The 18,065-nt window shown below is 52.4% G+C and overlaps 1 protein-coding gene across 1 annotated transcript in view; it reads left to right on the top strand.

Annotated features, from left to right (window-relative positions):
• Positions 1-1,409: 1,409 nt before the first annotated feature.
• SRRM3 (serine/arginine repetitive matrix 3) overlaps positions 1,410-18,065 on the top strand; it is an 84,740-nt gene continuing 68,084 nt past the window's right edge. The window contains exon 1 of the mRNA XM_030797523.1: positions 1,410-1,580. The gene's annotated coding sequence lies outside the window, so the exon portion shown is untranslated. The remainder of the gene's footprint in view (positions 1,581-18,065) is intronic.

Genomic DNA, 18,065 nt, shown 5'->3' with positions numbered 1-18,065 from the left:
CCCTGTCACACACACACACACACAAAAAGTCTGGTGTAGCAGCTCATGCCTGTAATCCCAACACTTTGGGAGGCCAAGGCAGGAGGATTGCTTGAGGCCAGGAGTTCAAGGAGAGCCTGGGCAACATAATCAAACCCTATCTCTATTAAAAATTTAATTTTTTGGTTGTTTTTTGTTTTTGTTTTGTTTTGTTTTGTTTTGAGACAAAATGAGGCTCTGTCACCCAGGCTAGAGTGCAATGGAGCAATCTTGGCTCACTGCAACCTTTGCTTCTCAGGCTCAAGCCTTCCTCCCACTTCAGCCTCCCAAGTAGCTGAGACCACAGGTGCATGCATGCCACCATATCTGGCAAATTTTTGTATTTTTCATAGAGACAGGTTTTCCTCATGTTGGCCTGGCTGGTCTCGAACTCCTGAGCTCAGTGATTTCCCACTTCAGCCTCCTAAAGTGTTAGGATTACAAATGTGAGCCACTGCATCCAGCCAAAATTTTAAAATGAAAAAAAAAATTTAAAATCTCCTGTCTCCATTGGGATGTCTCCCACACTACCCACTCCTTTTTTTAATTTTTTTTTTATTTTTGAGATGGTGTCAAAAAATGATTCAGGCTGGAGTGCAGTGGCGTGACCATAGGTCACTGCAGCCTCAAATTCCTGGGCTCCAGCAATCCTCCCACCTCAACCTCCCTAGTGCCTTTTATTTTATTTTATTTTATTTTATTTTTGACCCTAAGTTTTGCTCTTGTCGCCCAGTCTGGGGTGCAATGGTGCAATCTCGGCTCACTGCAACCTCTGCCTCCCAGGTTCAAGCGATTCTCCTGCCCCAGCCTCCCAAGTAGCTGAGTAGCTGGGATTACAGGTGCCTGCCACCACGCCTGGCTAATTTTTGTATTTTTAGTAGAGACTGGGTTTCACCATGTTGGCCAGGCTGGTCTCGAACTCCTGGCCTCAAGTTATCCTCCCGCCTCAGCCTCCCAAAGTGCTGGGATTATACGTGTGAGCCACCGCGCTCAGCCCCTGGTGCCTTCTTTAACACTGGGTGGGAAGAGAGGGTCCTGGCGAGGCTTCTGCACACCGAATGCATTTCCCAGATCCTAACTAATAACCTCCCTTGCCCCAGGCTCCTTCCAGGGCTGACGTGCCCCCTCTCGCAAGTGGGGGAAACAGATGTCCCTGGGGGCCGGGGATAGGGGCGGGGGGACGGCGAGGTGAGGGGCGAAGGGAACCGGGGAAGGGAGGCGAAGGGGGTGGGGAGGAGGGGGAGCGGGCGGGGGGAGAGCCCGTCCCAGCCGTCCGGGCTGTTGCCTCCGCTGCGGGCGTTCCTCCAGGCCTGCGGAGGGCGCTGCGGGCGCGGGGCCGCGCCGCTCTGGCCGGCGGGCGGGCAGGGAGGCGCCTCGGTGGCGGTGCGCTGTCCAGCATTTCAGCAAGCGGCGGCAGCACCCGCGGGGAGGCGGAGGGTGCGGGGCCGTGGGGGCCGCGGAGCTGCCCTGCCCAACCCAGCCCAGGCGAGGCGGCAGCCCGGACCGGTGGGACCCGAAGGCCTGGCCCCAGCGCCCGGCAGATCGCGGCGGTCAGCGGTGAGGTGAGAGCGCCTGTGGGGCGGGGGCATCTCCCAGAGGGGCTGGGGCTGGGTGGAAGCTCGGGCCTCCCCAGCACCCCCGTGGTCTGCAGGCTCCCCCGAGCAGAGGGGCAGTGTGGGGGATCGGCGAGGGTGTCTGTCCGGGGGTGCCAGGCGCCCGGGGAGCAGAGATGAGGGACATTCATTTCACTGAGAGGGATGGAGACAGGGGGGACCCTTTGGGGTCATGGGCAGGACTCCCCTGGGCATAAATGACCATGGCCTGGTCCATGAGGGTGCCAGGGAGGCCCCCCAACCGCAGTCCCACTGAGGAGAAGGACCTGCTCCCCAGGGAAGGGAGGACCGATACAGGGACCCCATGGAGATGCTAGTCACTGGCCCTGGTGGGGGGAGCAGGCCCCCACCTGGATGCTGGGCCTCTGTCCAGCAGGAGGTGCCGGCCCAGGGGACAGCCTGGCCCCTTTCCCGGCTGCCCAAATGCCCCTAGGGAGGCAGGAGCTGGCAAGGAGAACTGGGTCTCACAGGATGGCATTTACTCTTGCACTGGGAAGAGGATGGAGGACACAGAAGAGAAAATAGCTACTAGGAATTTGGGAGGGGGGTTCTCTGTGCACACACCCCTCCCCACGGACGCTCAGAGAGAGTTTCTAGCCCAGAGTTAGCCCTGCCTCAGAGTGAATTCCTGGTAAAGAGGAGAGCTGAGAAAAGACGCAACCTCTGCCTTGCCTCCGCCTCCCCCTCCCTCCCAGAGCTCCTGCCTGGACAGTATTGAAGCCTCCTGCAGTTCCTACTCCTGACAGCAGATCCGTTGTGGGGAGAGATTTAAGGGGAGGAAGGGAAGGTTGTATCAAGGTCTGATGTGGTACTTCAATGCCTGTGCCCTATCCCAGCCATAACTTCTCGCTGCCCTAAGACCTCACTCACCCTAGCACCGGGGGCTTGGGCTGGTCTTTTGTCCCATGGCAAGAGAAATGGCAGGTGCTGGGCTTTGATGGAGATACGTACACAAGTTCATCTGTCCAGGGGGCATCTTAAGGTCATGGCCCCGGTTTGTGCCAGCTTCTTCCTCAGCCAAAAATAGGACCCAGCTGGCTAGGAAATTGTTCCCACACAACACTAGCTTTCTGGTTCCTTAACTTTATGCCCCATCCCACTCTCCTGTGGGGTGCAGGAGGTATTCTTGAAGAGTGACTAAAGAGTCAACTGGGTTTTAAGAGGTAGGGGTACGTGGGTTGGGAGTCATGGACTCTGATATCAGAAAGACATGGGATCAAATCTAGGTTATGTGACCTCAGGTAAGCCACTGACCTTTCTGAGTCTGTTTTCAATCTGTAAAACGGGTGTAGTGTTAACAATGTCTACTTTGCTGTTGAAAGAAATAATCTGGATAAGGAGATGGGAGACTACTTTTATGGTATAAAATGCTGGGTGAGTGTTAGTCAATAGGAGACAAGTAAGAATTTCTTAAAGAAGAGCTGGATAAATGTGGAATAGTGTTCAGTGATATTTGAAGCACACTTTTCTCTTCCTGGAGGAGATGAACAGTGGTTGAGAGCCTCATACCCAGCTCCATGCTGGGCACAATGCAACGGTTGACTCAGCTAATCCTCACGGAAGCTTCACGAGGATGGCATCATTGTCCCTATTTCATAGCTGAGAAATGAAGCTTGAGTGACTTTCCCAAGGTCATGAAGCCACTGGCGCTGTCCTCCTGGAGGCAGGAGAGTTACTGATTACCTGTCCCATCCTCTGTTTATCAAGGCCCAGTTCAATGCCAGTGTCTTGATTTATGATGCCAGCTTTACAGGTGGGGAGCCTGAGGCAGATGGGTGAGGGCATACAGTGCAGTGAGGAGGTGACTCCCACAAGGTCACTGGGATACTTGGAGGTAGAATGTGCCTTGAACCAGCCAGGGGGGGTGCCTCTACCCCTGTCATGCCTGCCAAAGGGGGGGTCTGAGTCTGACAGTCCCATCTGCTCACTGCTGCACTCGCTCTGCACCTCCTCTGCCTCCCAACCTCTTGCTGACCTCCGCCTCCCAACCTCTTGCTGACCTCTGCCAGCCAGTGACTGCCCCTTCCTTTCTTAGTGGTTCACCCTCACCTCCTTAGATGGTCCATGGCCAGGAGCTACTAGCGCTGCTGGGGTCAGCCTCCCTTCCTGACTTTTCTGCCTCCTCTGCCCACATTTTATTGTCCCCCAGGGACAAAATTATAGCTCTTTCTGTCTCAGAAGGCTGCCAGGGGCACCAATGGGGAGGTTAGAGGAGCCCAGCCCCTCTTTCTTCACTCCTACACACACACTGAGCCTCTGCCCATGGTCCTGTAACTTTGTATACATGATCTCATCTCATCCTCACGTAACCTGGAGCCAAAGGTGCTGCTGTCTCCCTTTCACATAGGAGCAAAACAAGGCCTGAAGGTGTGATGGGACTTTCCCAAAGTCACAGAGCAAGGTCTTGGTGCAACCCAACCCCACTGCCTCAGGACCCCAGGGTGACTTCCACAACACCACCCTGCCCCCGATTCTCCAGGCTCCCCAGGGCAAGAATCAACCCAGGCACTGTAGGCCAGTGAGTGTTGGAGGGGTGGGTGGCATGTGGTGAAGGCAACTGAAGGACTCTTGAACATGAGTCCAAGGACCTTCTTTCTGGCCCTGTCTCTGATCCTGGCTCCCTGTATGACCTTGAACCAGTCCCTTCCCATCTCTTAGCTTCAGTGTCCCCAACCCTAAAATGATGGTGTTTAATGCCAGGTGTGGTGGCTCACACCTGTAATCCTAACATTTTGGGAGGCCAAGGCAGGAGGCTCCCTTGAGGCCAGGAGTTCAAGACCAGCCTGGGCAACATAGTGAGACCCCATCTCTACAAAAAATTATAAAAAGAAAGCTATTCTCCTCTGAACACCACTTCTCCCAGCTCCTTTCTCCTCACTCAGCCTCCTGCCCCTCAGTGAGTCCCCCCTCCTGATCCCCTCTCCCCTCATTGAACCCTCCCCCATCTCTGACCCCCCCCCCGCCACAACTCCTTCACTGAGCCAAGGTATTGGAACTGAGAAGGAAATTCGCCTCCATTTCTTGCAGTCCCTCCCATTCAGCCTGGACTCATTTCCACACTGACCCAGTGCCTCTGCAGGGCTTGCCTCCTCCTCTCTCTCTCTCTCTCTCTCTCTCTGTTCTGTTTTCTTTTGAGACAGAGTCTCTCTCTGTCGCCCAGGCTGGAGTGCAGTGGCATAATCTCAGCTCACTGCAACCTCTGCCTCCTGGGTTCAAATGATTCTCCTGCCTCAGCCTCCCAAGTAGCTGGGACTACAGGCATGTGCCACCACGCCCGGCTAATTTTTATATTTTTAGTAGCGATGGGGTTTTGCAACGTTGGCCAAGCTGCTCTCAAACTCCTACCTCAGGTGATCCTCCCGCCTCGGCCTCCCAAAGTGTTAGGATTACAGGCGTGAGCCACCATGCCCAGCCATGCCTCCTCTCTTTACAACACCAGCTGCAAACTCTCCTATTTCCCCCAAAATTCCATGAATAAGCCTCAATCACCTCTCCTCTGTTGCTTCCCTAGTCCCATGCCTGTGGTCCTTGGGGGACTCCTGGGCTCTGGTGAACAACCCTGAGAGGTGTGTGGAAGGCATCTTCGGTGTCTCTGCAGCTCACCTCAAATTCTAGTCCCCAAGGACCACTCTAATCTTGGTTCAGCCAAAGAGTCCTGGGATCTGTAGGTGGGCCACTGGGCCTGTCTAAGCCCTATTTTCCCTCCTTTAATTAAGACCCAAGTCTGTAGGTGACTTGGGACAGGTGAATTTGAAATCTCAGCTCTAATAAATCAAAGCTTGAAACACCGGAGGTGACTTCAACCTCTGATGATGGAACCGCAGGCTTCCTGACATACAGATTTATAGGACAGAGAGATGTTTAAATCTTGGGACTGTCAGGGCCTTCGTGGGTGGGGGGTCATCTGGTCAAAACCCATTTTTTTATTTTTTTGAGAGAAGGGCTCAATCTGTTGCTCAGGCTGGAGTGCAGTGGCACAATCACAGCTCACTGCAGCCTCGACCTCCTGGACTCTAGTAATCCTCCCGCCTCAGCCTCCCGAATAGCTAGGACTATAGGCATGTACCACCACACCCAGCGATTGTTATTATTTCTTGTAGAGATGGGGTCTCACTATGTTGCTTTAGCTTCCAAAAGTGCTAGAATGTGGTGTGAGCCACCACATCCATCCAAGAACAGCTTTTGATGAATGGAGAAGAGTCGGATGAGGGGAAGGGAACGGAAGGTGTTTGGGGGGCAGAATGAAGGAGAGTGAGTTCAGAGAGGAGAAAGGGATTGGAGAGAGAGAGAGAAAGAGAGAGAGAGAGAGAGCAGGAGGACCGGGATGCCCAGGAGAACAGGGGATTATGACAGGGAAGGGCTTGTTACCAACAATTACAGACCCAGCCTGGCCCAGCCTAGGCCTTCACTGTGGCTTAGCACCTGCTGATACCTCTGGGGTGCTGTCCCTCTGCCCTCTTCTGGGTCATGAGCGCAGGAGGGCGACATCTCCATCCCAGAGGCTCAGCCCTGTTGGCCCCATGTCATCTAGAATAGGGCTCTCAGAGGGCCTGGGTGGGTGGGCCAGGTTCAGGCTGCCTCAGTGACTGTTAGCCTAGAAGACAGGCCCCTGGGGCCATGTGTACATTGGCTCCAGAGCAGTCCTTGCCCCCCAAGGACTCCTTCAGAGCCTAAAGCCTCTGGCCTGTCCTTCTGCAGCACTGCTTCCTCGGCAGCCAGCCTGGCCTCAGCCTCCTGCCGCCCCCGCCCTGGCCTCCTGCCCACTGCAGAGGCTGCTGTGCCGACGGAAGCTGACGGACGGTGCCACGGCTCCGTTAGCATCCTGCCAGGGCCTCTGAGGGCTGTGAGGAGGCCTGGCCCAGTTACCCAGACCCCAGGGTCCAGGCAGCTTCCTCAGCTGAGCCCCCTCCTAGTCCAGCACTCCCTCCCCACCACCATTTCCCAGGACTTCCCAGGACAGAGACAGGTAAAAGCAAGTTGTACTGAATTGTTCTGATTCTAAGAATGGCGTATCTTCAGCCTAGGCAGCATAGCAAGACCTCGGCTCACTAAAAAATAAAAAAATTAGCCACATGTGGTGGCACGTGCCTGTAGTCCCAGCTACTTGGGAGGCTGAGGTGGGAGGACTGCTTGAGTCTAGTTCAAGGATCTAGTGAACTATAATTGCACAGCTACACTCCAGCCTGGGCGACAGAGTGGGACTCCATCTCAAAAGAAGAAAATACACACACACACACACACACAGAGAGAGAGAGAGAGAGAGAGAGAGAGAATGGTATATCTTCATTGTACAAGTCTTGGGAAATACAGAAACCAAGTAGAAAATAGAAACTATCAGTAATTCCACCACCCAAAGGCAACAACTTTGAATACAGTATGGTATTTCCTTGCAGGCTTTTTTCCATGTGTCCATAGGTACATAGAGTTAAATAACCAGGAACATGCTTCTGGGGGAGGTCTGTTGCTGTTTTTACTCTATCATGAGCATTCTCTGATGTCTTTAAAGACTCTTTAGGGCCAGGTTTGGTGGCTCACTCTGTAATCCCAGCACTTTGGGAAGCCAAGGCAGGAGGATCGCTTGAGCCCAGCAGTTTGAGACCAGCCTGGGAAACATAGTGAAACCCCATCTCTACTAATAAATAAATAAAAATTAGCCAGGCTTGATGGTGCACGCATGTAGTTCCAGCTATTCAGGAGGCTGAGGTGGGAGGATCGCTTGAGCCCAGGAGTTCAAGGCTGCAGTGAGCTGAGATCGCACTGCTGCACTCCAGCCTGGGCAACAGAGCGGGTGACTCTATCTCAATAAAGAAATAAATAAATATTCTTCCAAAAGCATATTTGTAATGGCCTTATAAAGGCTGGGCATGGGTGGAGCTGAGAGCTGCAGAGAGAGTCTCTCCCCTGCCCCTGCCGTGCCCCTCTTGGGTGGCACAGCTTTGGGGTCTGCGTGTGTGGATTTCCCCTGGTGAAAATAACTTTATGGCCTGGGATAGGTCAGACAGAAAGTAAGGCAAGCCCCTCTGCCAGGGATTGAGGTGAGGATTTGCCAGAACTGCTAGGGAAGGAGGACGTGAGAGCATCACATACCCCTGGCGGGGTGGGCTTAGGGGGCGGTGAGGGCTTGGATCCAACAAGACCCCAGAAGAAAGCACCCAGAACTGGAATCAGGTGTTTCCCAATCTCTTGAGCCCTGATTTCAGCTGGCCTCCAACCTCCAACCCTTTTTCTCTTCTGTAAAATGGATATAATAATACTTCCCTCCAGGTGATACTAGAAGTGACTCAGGTCCTGGGTTTGAAAGCACCTTGGGGCCAGGCATGGTGGCTCATGCCTGTAATCCCAGAACTTTGGGAGGCTGAGGTGGGAGGATCACTTGAGCCCAGGAATTGAAGACCAATCTGGGCAACATAATAAGACCTTATCTCTACAAAAAAAAAAAAAAAAAAAAGAAAGAAAGAAAGAAAAAGAAAAAGAAAAAATTAAGCCAGGCACGGTGGCTCACGCCTGTAATCCCAGCAGTTTGGGAGGCCGAGGCGGGCAGATCACTTGACACCAGGAGTTCGAGACCAGCCTGGCCATCATGGCGAAACCCCATCAAAACTAAAAATACAAAAATTAGCTGGGCCTGGTGGAGGGTGACTGTAATCCCAGCTACTCAGGAGGCTGAGGCACGAGAATCACTTGAACCCAGGAGGTGGAAATTGCAGTGAGCTGAGATCGCGCCACTGCACTCCAGCCTGAGTGTAGAGCAAGAAGACCCTAAAACAAAAAAAAAAAGAAAAAAGAAAGAAAGAAGAAAGGAAGGAAGGGAGGAAGGGAGGAAGGGAGGGAGGGAGGGAGGGAGAAAGGAAGGAAGGAAGAAAGAAATAGAAAAAATTAGCCAGGCATGGTGGTGTGCACCTGTAGACCCAGCTACTCAGGAGGCTGAGGCAGGAGGATCACTTGAGCCCAGAAAGTCAAGGCTGCCTTGAGCTATGATTGCACCACTATACTCCATCCTGGGTGACAGAGCAAGATCCTATCTCCAAAAAAGCACCCCAGGAAGGGTAAAATCCAGTGCACTTCTGCTAGGCGGAGGCCACCCTTTGAGTGGGTTAGACTATACGATCGACATTTAATGAGGGCCTCCTGTTTTCTGGGCACAGCACGAGGCCCGAGGACACAGAGGTGAATCAGACTCTGCCTTTGACCTTGAGGAGCTTCTGGACCAGTGGAAAGGAAGGCAGTCATGAAAACTGATGACCCACTGAGGTTCTGCTAGAACTAAGTCGTCCAAAGTGATATGGAGAGTCAGAGGAGGCTTCTGGGAGAGGTGACATTTCAGTTGGGCCTCAAAGAATGACAGGGGAGGTGCCAGACAGAAAGGGCAGAGGATTGGCACTCCAGAGAGCATCAGGGGCAATGGCACAGAGGTATGAAATGTCCTGGCTGGATTCAGGGGAAAGTTATCTAATGTGGCCATAGGACAGGACAGAGGGCAGGGCTGATAATAGAAGGCAGCCCAGTGGGAGTGGTTGGCCTTGAAGAGTTGAATTTTTTTTTTTTTTTTTGATACAGGGTCTCACCATCTGCTAGGCTAGAGTGCAATAATGAGATCATAGCTCACTGCAGCCTCCAACTCCTAGGCTCAAGATATTCTCTTGCCTCAGCCTTCCAAGTGGCTGGGACGACAGGCATGTGCCACCACACCCAACTAATTTTTTAATGTTTTTGTAGAGACGGGGTCTTGCTATGTTGCCCAGGCTGGTCTCAAATGCCTGGCCTCAAGCAATCCTCCCATCTCAGGCTCTCAAAGTGCTGAGATTACAGGCATGAGCCGCTGCACCCAGTCAAGAGCTGGAAATTTATTCAGAAAGCAATGACAATCCTAAGCTCTGGAGCAATGCCATAAAACGCTCAGGTTTGCACTTCAGGAAGCCCCCTCTGGCTGCAATGGGGTAGGAGGCAGACAGGGAGAGAAAGAGACCTAGGGCAGAGAGGTCAGGGAGGTGTCTGTCTGCCTATTCATCTGGGCAGGAGGTGATGGTACCACTGAAAGGGGGTACAGGATACCAGAGACGCACCTCTGGGAGCTGGGCAACCTGCCCCCTACACCCATCTCCAGCTGATGGCACGGCCCTTGGTATCAGACAGAGTGCCCCAGGTCAGAGGAGTGGGCTTGAAGACTGGCAGAACCTCCAAGTCACCCCTTCTCCCATCAGGGCCCCAGAAGGGGCCTCTGGGGAGGCAGGAAAGCTGGAACATTCAGTGGGTCCTTCCTGGGGGAAGTCCTGTCTTCCTTCTCTGTCAGGCCCTATCTGACACATATGTCTTGGTCCTTGTGACCCATCCATCATTCTCCCCAGAACACGTCTCTTCCCCGCCTCTCTAATGCTGTCTTCTTCTCTCTCCTGCTCTTCAGACATCAGAAAGCAGAGATGGTCCTTGATTCACTCATTCATTCATCACACAGCAGTAGCTCTTCCCCACTTAAAAGCTGCATGAACACGTTGTCATCCCCAAGCCCTGTACTAGGCATTAGGTAAAGAGAGGAGAAGCAGGAGCTGGGCACAGTGGCATGCACCTGTGGTCCCAGCTACTTGGAAGGCTGGGACGCAAGGACTGCTTGAGTCCAGGAGTCTTGGGGGGGCGGGTAGTGCACTATGATCACGCCTGTAAATAGCCCTTGCACTCCAGCCTGGGCAACATAGTGAGATCCCATCTCTAAAAAAATGGGAGGAGCAAGACAGTCCTTGAGCCCCAGCAGCCCTGGAGATTTTTTTTTTTTTTTTTGAGATGGAGTCTTGCTCTGTTGCTCAGGCTGGAGTGCAGTGGCGCAATCTCGGCTCACTGCAACCTCCACCTCCTAGGTTCAAGCGATTCTCCTGCCTCAGCCTCCCGAGTAGCTAGGACTACAGGCACCTGCCACTACACCCGGCTAATTTTTTTTTTTTTGTATTTTTAGTAGAGACGGGGTTTCAACATATTGGGTAGGCTGGTCTCGAACTCCTGACCTTGTAATCTGCCCACCTCAGCCTCCCAAAGTGCTGGGATTACAGGCGTGAGCCACTGCGCCCAGCCAAGAATGTTTTTTAGATGGACTGGGGTTATGTAGCAGCCTTCTAAGGGCTACCGGGACACCAGTGTGGGGAAGGACTCCCTGACCTGGTTGACTTTGGTTAACTTTTGAGCCCGCCTCACAGATGGAGCTCATAGAATGAATGCAGGTTTGCCAGGCGGAGGCACAAGGAAGCAGGGTGTTTTTGGCAGGAGCAGAGAGGAGGAGGTAAGAGTGCCAGGCGCTTGGGGAACAGCGTGGCTGGAGTGCCAGGGTCTGGGAAGAGGAGCGAAAGCCCGGGCTGGAGACAGGGGCCTCACTGTTGGGGGGCGGGGGGGACTTATTGTCAGGCGAGGCAGCCTAGCCTTTTTTCCATGGACAGCAGAGAACGCCAGGAATGTTCCCAGTAGGTAAGTGCATGGCCAGAGCTGTTCCAGGAAGGTCACCCTGAAGAGCGGTTTTGATTTGGACAGATGGAGACAACAGGGGGCCTGCGGTGTGTTTTCAGGACATGGGTCATATGGCCTGGGGCCTTTCCTCTCCTCTCTGCGGCTCAGCCCAACCTGGACACCCAGAACCACTGCAGCCATGGTCTCTAGCTGCAGAGGTACCTGCCCCAGTATTTCTAGAACAGTCCATGAGAAGCAGATTCCCAGGACCCACCCAAAACGACTGATTCCAAATCTGAGTGTGGGGCCTGAATTTTATTATTATTACTATTACTATTATTGTTATTATTAGAGACTAGATCTCACTCTCTTGTCCAGGCTGGAGTGCAGTGGCGCAATCACGGCTCACTGCAGCTTCCAACTCCTCGCCTCAAGCGATGCTCCTGCCTCAGCCTCCTGAGTAGCTGGCACTACAGGCACGTGCCACCGTGCCCAGAAAATTTTTTAAAATGTTTTTTGTAGAGACAGAGTCTCTACAAAACTCAGCCTGTTGCCCAGGCTGGTCTTGAGCTCCTGGCCTCAAGTCATCCTTCCACTTTGACCTCCCAAAGTGCTGGGATTACAACTGTGAGCCACTGCACCCAGCTGAGATCTGCTTTTTTTTTTTTTTAGACAGGGTCTCACTCTGTTACTCGGGTTGGAGTGCAGTGGCACAGTCATGGCTCACTGGAGTCTTGACCTCCCCCAGCTCAGATGATCTTCCCAAGTAGCTGAGACCACAGGTGCACGCCACCATGCCTGGCTAATTTTGCTAATATTGTATTTTTTTTTAAAGACAGGGTTTTGCTATGTTGCCCAAGCTGGTCTTGAACTCCTGGCCTCAAGTGATCCTCCCACCTCGGCCTCCCAAAGTGCTGGGATTACAGGCATGAGTCACTGCACCCAGCAAGGTCTGCTTTTTTTTTTAGATGGAGTCTCGCTCTGTTGCCCAGGCTGGAGTGCAGTGGTGCAATCTCAGCTCACTGCAACCTCCGCCTCCCAGGTTCAAGCGATTCTCCTGCCTCAGCCTCCCAAGTAGCTGGGATTACAGACGTGCACAATCACGCCTGGGTAACTTTTGTCTTTTTAGTAGAGACAGGGTTTTGCTATGTTGGCCAGGTTGGTCTCAAACTCCTGGCCTCAAGTGATCCTCCCACCTTGGCCTCCCAAAGTGCAGGGATTACAGGCCTGAGCCACGGTGCCTAGCCAAGGTCTGCATTTTTTAAAGCTCCAAGGTGACCGTATATACTAGAGTTGAGAACCATTGCCTCATCACTTTGTACATGTGGTTCCCTTCGCCTGGAATGCCCTTCCTCCCTCTTCCTCTACCTCCTTGAGCTTCAGGCTCTGCTCAGACATCTGCGTGATGCCCTGTTCCAATCTGGGTGCCCTCGAGGGCCCGGTGCTGCTTCTTCCCTGGCCCACTTTACACCCCATTCTTTTTTTTTTGAGATGGAGTCTCACTCTGTCACCCAGGCTGGTGTGCAATGGCATGATCTCAGCTCACTACAACCTCCACCTCCCAGGTTCAAGAGATTCTCCTGCCTCAGCCTCCCTAGTAGCTGGGATTACAGGGGACTGCCACCATGCCCAGCTAATTTTTCGAATTTTTAGTAAAAATGGGGTTTCACTATGTTGGCCAGGCTGGTCTCGAACTCCTGACCTCAGACAATCCACCCGCCTCAGCCTCCCACAGTGCTGGGATTACAGGTGTGAGCCACTGCGCCCGGCTTTACACCCCATTCAGACTGGTGGTTTACCTTTCCAACTCATTCGGTATTTTCTGTGCGCTGGCGCTGCTGTGTGTATTAACTTATTTAGTCCTCAGAACATCCAATGATGTAGGTAGGTCCTAGCTGGGGAAATGGAGGCACGGAGAGTTAAATAACATCGGCCAGCTAAGAAGTGGTTGACCCACAGAGGTTGCACCAAGGTACTGTGAGGCCCCAGGCTGGCTGTTCTTTAAGGGCAGGGACCTCACGGGTTCATTGTTGCAGGTTGTCAGTGCAAGCACGGGGCCTACTCAGTTTCCTCATCTGTAGGATGGGCTGAAGGGTAGGAATTCTCTCTCAGGGCTTCTCTGTAGCTTGGGGACGTGAAAGGGGTTATGAGCTCTAAGGTGCTTGGTGTGGATGGGAAGCGGTTGCAGAGGCTCCTCTCTGGGTTTTTGTTTTTTTTGTTTCTTTGTTTGTTTTTTAACAGGGTTTTGCTCTGTCACCCAGGCTGGAATGCAGTGGCACAATCATAGCTCACTGCAGCCTTGAACTCCCAGGCTTAAGCAATCCTCCTGCCTCAGCCTCCCAAGTAGCTTGGACTATGGGTGCATGTCACCATGCCTGGCTAATTTTTTTTTCTTAATTTTCAGTAGAGACGGGGGTCTCACCATGTAGCCCAGGCTGGTCTTGAACTCCTGGACTAAGTGATCCTTCTGCCTCAGCCTCCCAAAGTGTTGGGATTACAGGCGTGAACCACCGCACCCAGCCCTCTCTGGGATTTTAGGGTGGAATAGTTTCCCAGACAGGAGGCCTTTTCCCTCCTCCACCATGCTGTGGTTCACCCTGTCCCACAGAAATCAGCCCCTTTGAGGCTGGCTTGGGGCTAGGTACTCTGATGGAGATTCTCGGATGATGGCAGAGCAGAGTGGAGACTTGGAGAGGCCACTGCTGCACCGGGAGCTCCCACTCCCGATCTGACCTTAAGGGGCTCACCTGTTCCCAGAGCAAGGAGGACCTCCCTTCAGCACCCCTGCCATTCCTACCTCCCACCCACCATCTCTCAGGAGCTGTGGGTTATTGTCAATGATGTTGTAAATTAGCTGCTTAATTAACTATTTAGGCTAATCAGATTAATTGACATTAATTGGTTACCATTTGTCAAGGACCTTGAAAAGCTGTGCTTCTCAGAGTTGAAGTGTGTGACTGGTGCAGGGCAGGGGAGTCGGGGAGGAGCTGTCACCGTGCTAACAGCTGGGAGTGTGCAGGTGGCAGGCAGTGGCAGTTCCAAGGCCACCGGGACTGCTGCTCAGGGACTGTGCACCTCCCAGGGAGCCCCAACTTCTGAGTTCTGGCCCCTCACACCTTGGGAAACACACCACCTCTTCCTCTCCCTTAGTTGTTTAAGGAAAGGTTTGGCAGGGACCAGTGGGAAGACTGAGAAAGTTTCCTTTTCATAAAAAGAAAATAATAAAAAAAAAATAGAGATGGGGTCTTGTTATGTTGCCCAAGCTGGTCTAGAACTCTTGATCTCAAGTGATCCTCTTGCCTCAGCTTCTCAAAGTGCTGGGATTACAGACATGAACCACTGTGCCCGGCCAGGAGTCTTTCCTTCCTCCATCCCCAAGGGCTGTAAAGACCTCAGAGGGAGAGAGACCTTAAAATTCTAAATAAGCCATGAAATAAGTAGGTCACCACATAATAACTGCTAGGATGACATGCATATATTCACTCAAAAAAAAAAAACAGGAAAGATGAGCAGTATAGGGTAGATAAAATATGCAAAATATTAAACTGTGATAAAATGATCGGATTTGCATTATTTAGTCAATTACAGCCCCCAAAACCCACAGTACATTTTTATGCCCGTTTTAAAGCACAACTAACAGTTTTAAATTATAGCACTTGAAACAACAACAAAAAAAACTACTATGAAATGCATCCTACGTTTGGGAAGAGAGAAAAAAAAAGCCAACCCACTGAAAAATGGGAGTGTGCATTTGTGTTTAGAGACATTCTCTGAAGATTAAATGGCTCTCATATTTAGTCCAATACTGGGCTGGGAGTTAGGAGCCCGCAGTTTTTTTCTTTTTTTTTTTTACAGACAGGGTCTGGCTCTCTTGCCCAGAATGGAGTGCAGTAGTATAATCATAGCTTACTACAGCCTCAACCTTCTAGGCCCAAATGATCCTCCCACCTCAGCCTCCCGAGTAGCTGGGACTACAGGCGTGCACTACTACACTGGCTCATTTTTTTATTATTATTATTTTTTGTAGAGTCGGGGTCTTCCTATGTTGCCCAGTCTGGTTTTTTTTTTTTTTTTTTTTTTTTTTTTTGAGACTGAGTTTCACTCTTGTCGCCCAGGCTGGAGTGCAATGGCATGATCTCAGCTCACTGCAACCTCTGCCTCCCGGGTTCAAATGATTCTCCTGTCTCAGCCTCCTGAGTAGCTGGAACAACAGGCATGTGCCACCACACCTGGCTAATTTTTTTTTTTGAGACGAGTCTCACTCTGTCGCCCAGGCTGGAGTGCAGTGGTGCGATCTCGGCTCACTGCAAGCTCCACCTCCCAAGTTCACGCCATTCTCCTTCCTCAGCCTCCCGAGTAGCTGGGACTACAGGCGCCCACCACCACGCCCAGCTAATTTTTTTTTTTCTTTTTAGTAGAAACGGGGTTTCACCATGTTAGCCAGGATGGTCTCAATCTCCTGACCTGGTGATCTGCCCACCTTGGCCTCCCAAAGTGCTGGCATTACAGGCGTGAGCCACCACGCCCGGCCCACACCTGGCTAATTTTTTGTCGTTTTAGTAGAGATGGGGTTTCGCCATGTTGGCCAGGCTGGTCTTGAACTCCTTACCTCAGGTGATCCCCCAGCCTTGACCTCCCAAAGTGTTGGGATTACAGGCATGAGCCACCGTGCCTGCCTCCAGGCTGGTCTTGAACTCCTGGGTTCAAGCAGTCTTCCCACCTCAGCCTCCCAAAGTGCTGGGATTACAGGCGTGAGCCATCATGCCTGCCCCCAGGCTGGTCTTGAACTCCTGGGTTCAAGCAGTCTTCCCACCTTGGCTTCACAAAGTGCTGGGATTACAGGCATGAGCCATGGAGCCTGGACAAGGAACCTGCAGTCTTATCTTGACTTTTCCACTGAGTCCTTGAGGGCCCCTTCTCTTCTCTGAGCCTTGATTTCTTCAATGGCGAGTCCCTGGCCTGTCTTCCTGAGAGAGTGCTTACATGGAGCAGAGGAGGGATGGATTTCCAATACACTGGAGGCGCATACAAATGTGAGGAGAGAGAAGAGGTTCATTTTGGTGGGAGGGTCAAGCTCTCAACATGGACAAGGGAATTGCTTTCTGGGGAGGAAAGGTTCCCAGGTTGGTGACAGAGGTTTCTAGCTTGGGAAGGGATGAATGGAGAGTGAATGTGGGGTCTCTCCCTCTCTCCCCTTTTACTGTCCAATTCTGCAGCCCCTGGGGGGAGGAAAGACCGGGAGAGACTGGAGGCTGTTGCCTAGCAACGAGAGGCACATCTGGATCGATGGGAAAGTCAGTGATGCTCCAGCCCCCAGCCGGACTCTCTCTTTGATCTCAGCCGGCCCAGCAGAAACCTGAGGGGATGCCCCCCAGGCAGCCGGCTTGATTGGAGCTGAGTCAATAGAGGGAATTTTCCATAATGAGATTGTAAGGGCAGTGGAGGCAGCTGCCTGTGGCTTCTCCTGTCACCCTCCTCAGTGGGTGGAAGGGGCCGGACTGTCTGTCCAGCACACACCCTTCCTGCTGATAGCTCTGGCCTGGGTAGGGGTAGGGTAGGGGTGCACATCACCATCCAATTTTGATTCTTGTCAGTCTTGCACTGCCAGGGACTCAGAGCTCATCTCCACCTGTTAGGTTTTGAAGGGAAGGCGAAGATTATAGAAAGACACACACACACAGAAAGAGGGCGGCTCAAAAGCAAATGCAGGTTTTGTTTTGTTTTGTTTTTTGAGACAAAGTTTTGCTCTTGTCGCACAGGCTGGAGTGCAATGGCGCAATCTCTGCCCACTGCAACCTCCTTCCCCCAAGCTCAAGCGATTCTCCTGCCTCAACTTCCCGAGTAGCTGGGATTACAGGTGTCCACCACCACGCCTGGCTGTTTTGTATTTTTAGTAGAGACTGAGTTTCCCCATATTGGCCAGGCTGTGCTCAAATTGCTGACCTCAGGTGATCCACCCACCTCGGCCTCCCAAAGTGCTGGGATTACAGGCGTGAGCCACCACACCTGGGCGCAAATGCAGGTTTTACATCCAGCATAAAACCTTCAGAAGTGGGGGACCAGCCTAATGTCAGAGCCCACCGCTGCTTACAGGCTGGCACAATTTATAGGTATGGGCGGGAGGGGTCTAAGCAGTATGGTTTGCCCGGCAGGATATTGATAAGATGTTCCAATGATGAGGCAGTTCTGGCCCTTGTTCTGGCAGAATGTGGTACTCCTTGCATTTTGTCCCAGCAGAATATCGTAAGAGGAAGGCTGTTTCTTCAGTCGGGGCTTTGTCCACCTTGTGGTCAGGTGGTTAGGTAGGATGTTTCTAACGGCCCAAACCACCGTGAAGTGTTTCACTTTGACTAAGGTCTGCAAAATAGCAGGAAGCTTACAAAATGGTGCAGTTTAGACTAACACCACCCGAGCCCTGCCAGTATCTAGGCCCCTGACACTTGGTCCAGATGAGAGAAACTGAGGACCGGAAAGGAGAAGGGATCTGGTCATACAACTTCTAGCCCATTGTGCCTTCCTCTGCCTAGCTTCCAGGTGTGAACCTGGAGCGGGGGTTGGGATCTGGTCCTGGGGGAAGGAGAAGGAGTTGATGAAAACTGGGGAAAGCACACAGACTTCTCCGATTTCACTGCAGGGTCAGTCCTCAAGGCCAGCTTGGGAGGGTCCTCAGAGAGCACGGGCTTCTGACACACACGTGGCTCTCCCTCCATATCTCCACCAAGGCCATCTGATTTGCATCCTCCTGGGACACAGAGACTGCCACCTGCCATCAGTGACAGCTCAGTCATAAGACTGTTCTTTCTTGGGCTAAGCTGAAGCTGTTTCTGTAGAACATTCTCCCCACCCCCCACCCCACCCCCATCTCTGTTCTTGCTCAGCAGCCCCAGGGAAGCTGTCTGCTCCTGGTGGCAAGGCTTCAGCCTCCCACAAGGCCACTGAGGGCCCTGACAGAGAGCAGGAGGACTGAGTAAGGCAGGGATTCTTTTGTTCCTCTAGAATGCAGGGGAG

The sequence above is a fragment of the Nomascus leucogenys genome, chromosome 17 (assembly GCF_006542625.1).
Source record: "Nomascus leucogenys isolate Asia chromosome 17, Asia_NLE_v1, whole genome shotgun sequence".
Taxonomy (NCBI): Eukaryota; Metazoa; Chordata; class Mammalia; order Primates; family Hylobatidae; genus Nomascus; species Nomascus leucogenys.
Note: the sequence above shows the minus strand (reverse complement) of the source record. Positions and strands in the feature narration are given on the sequence as shown.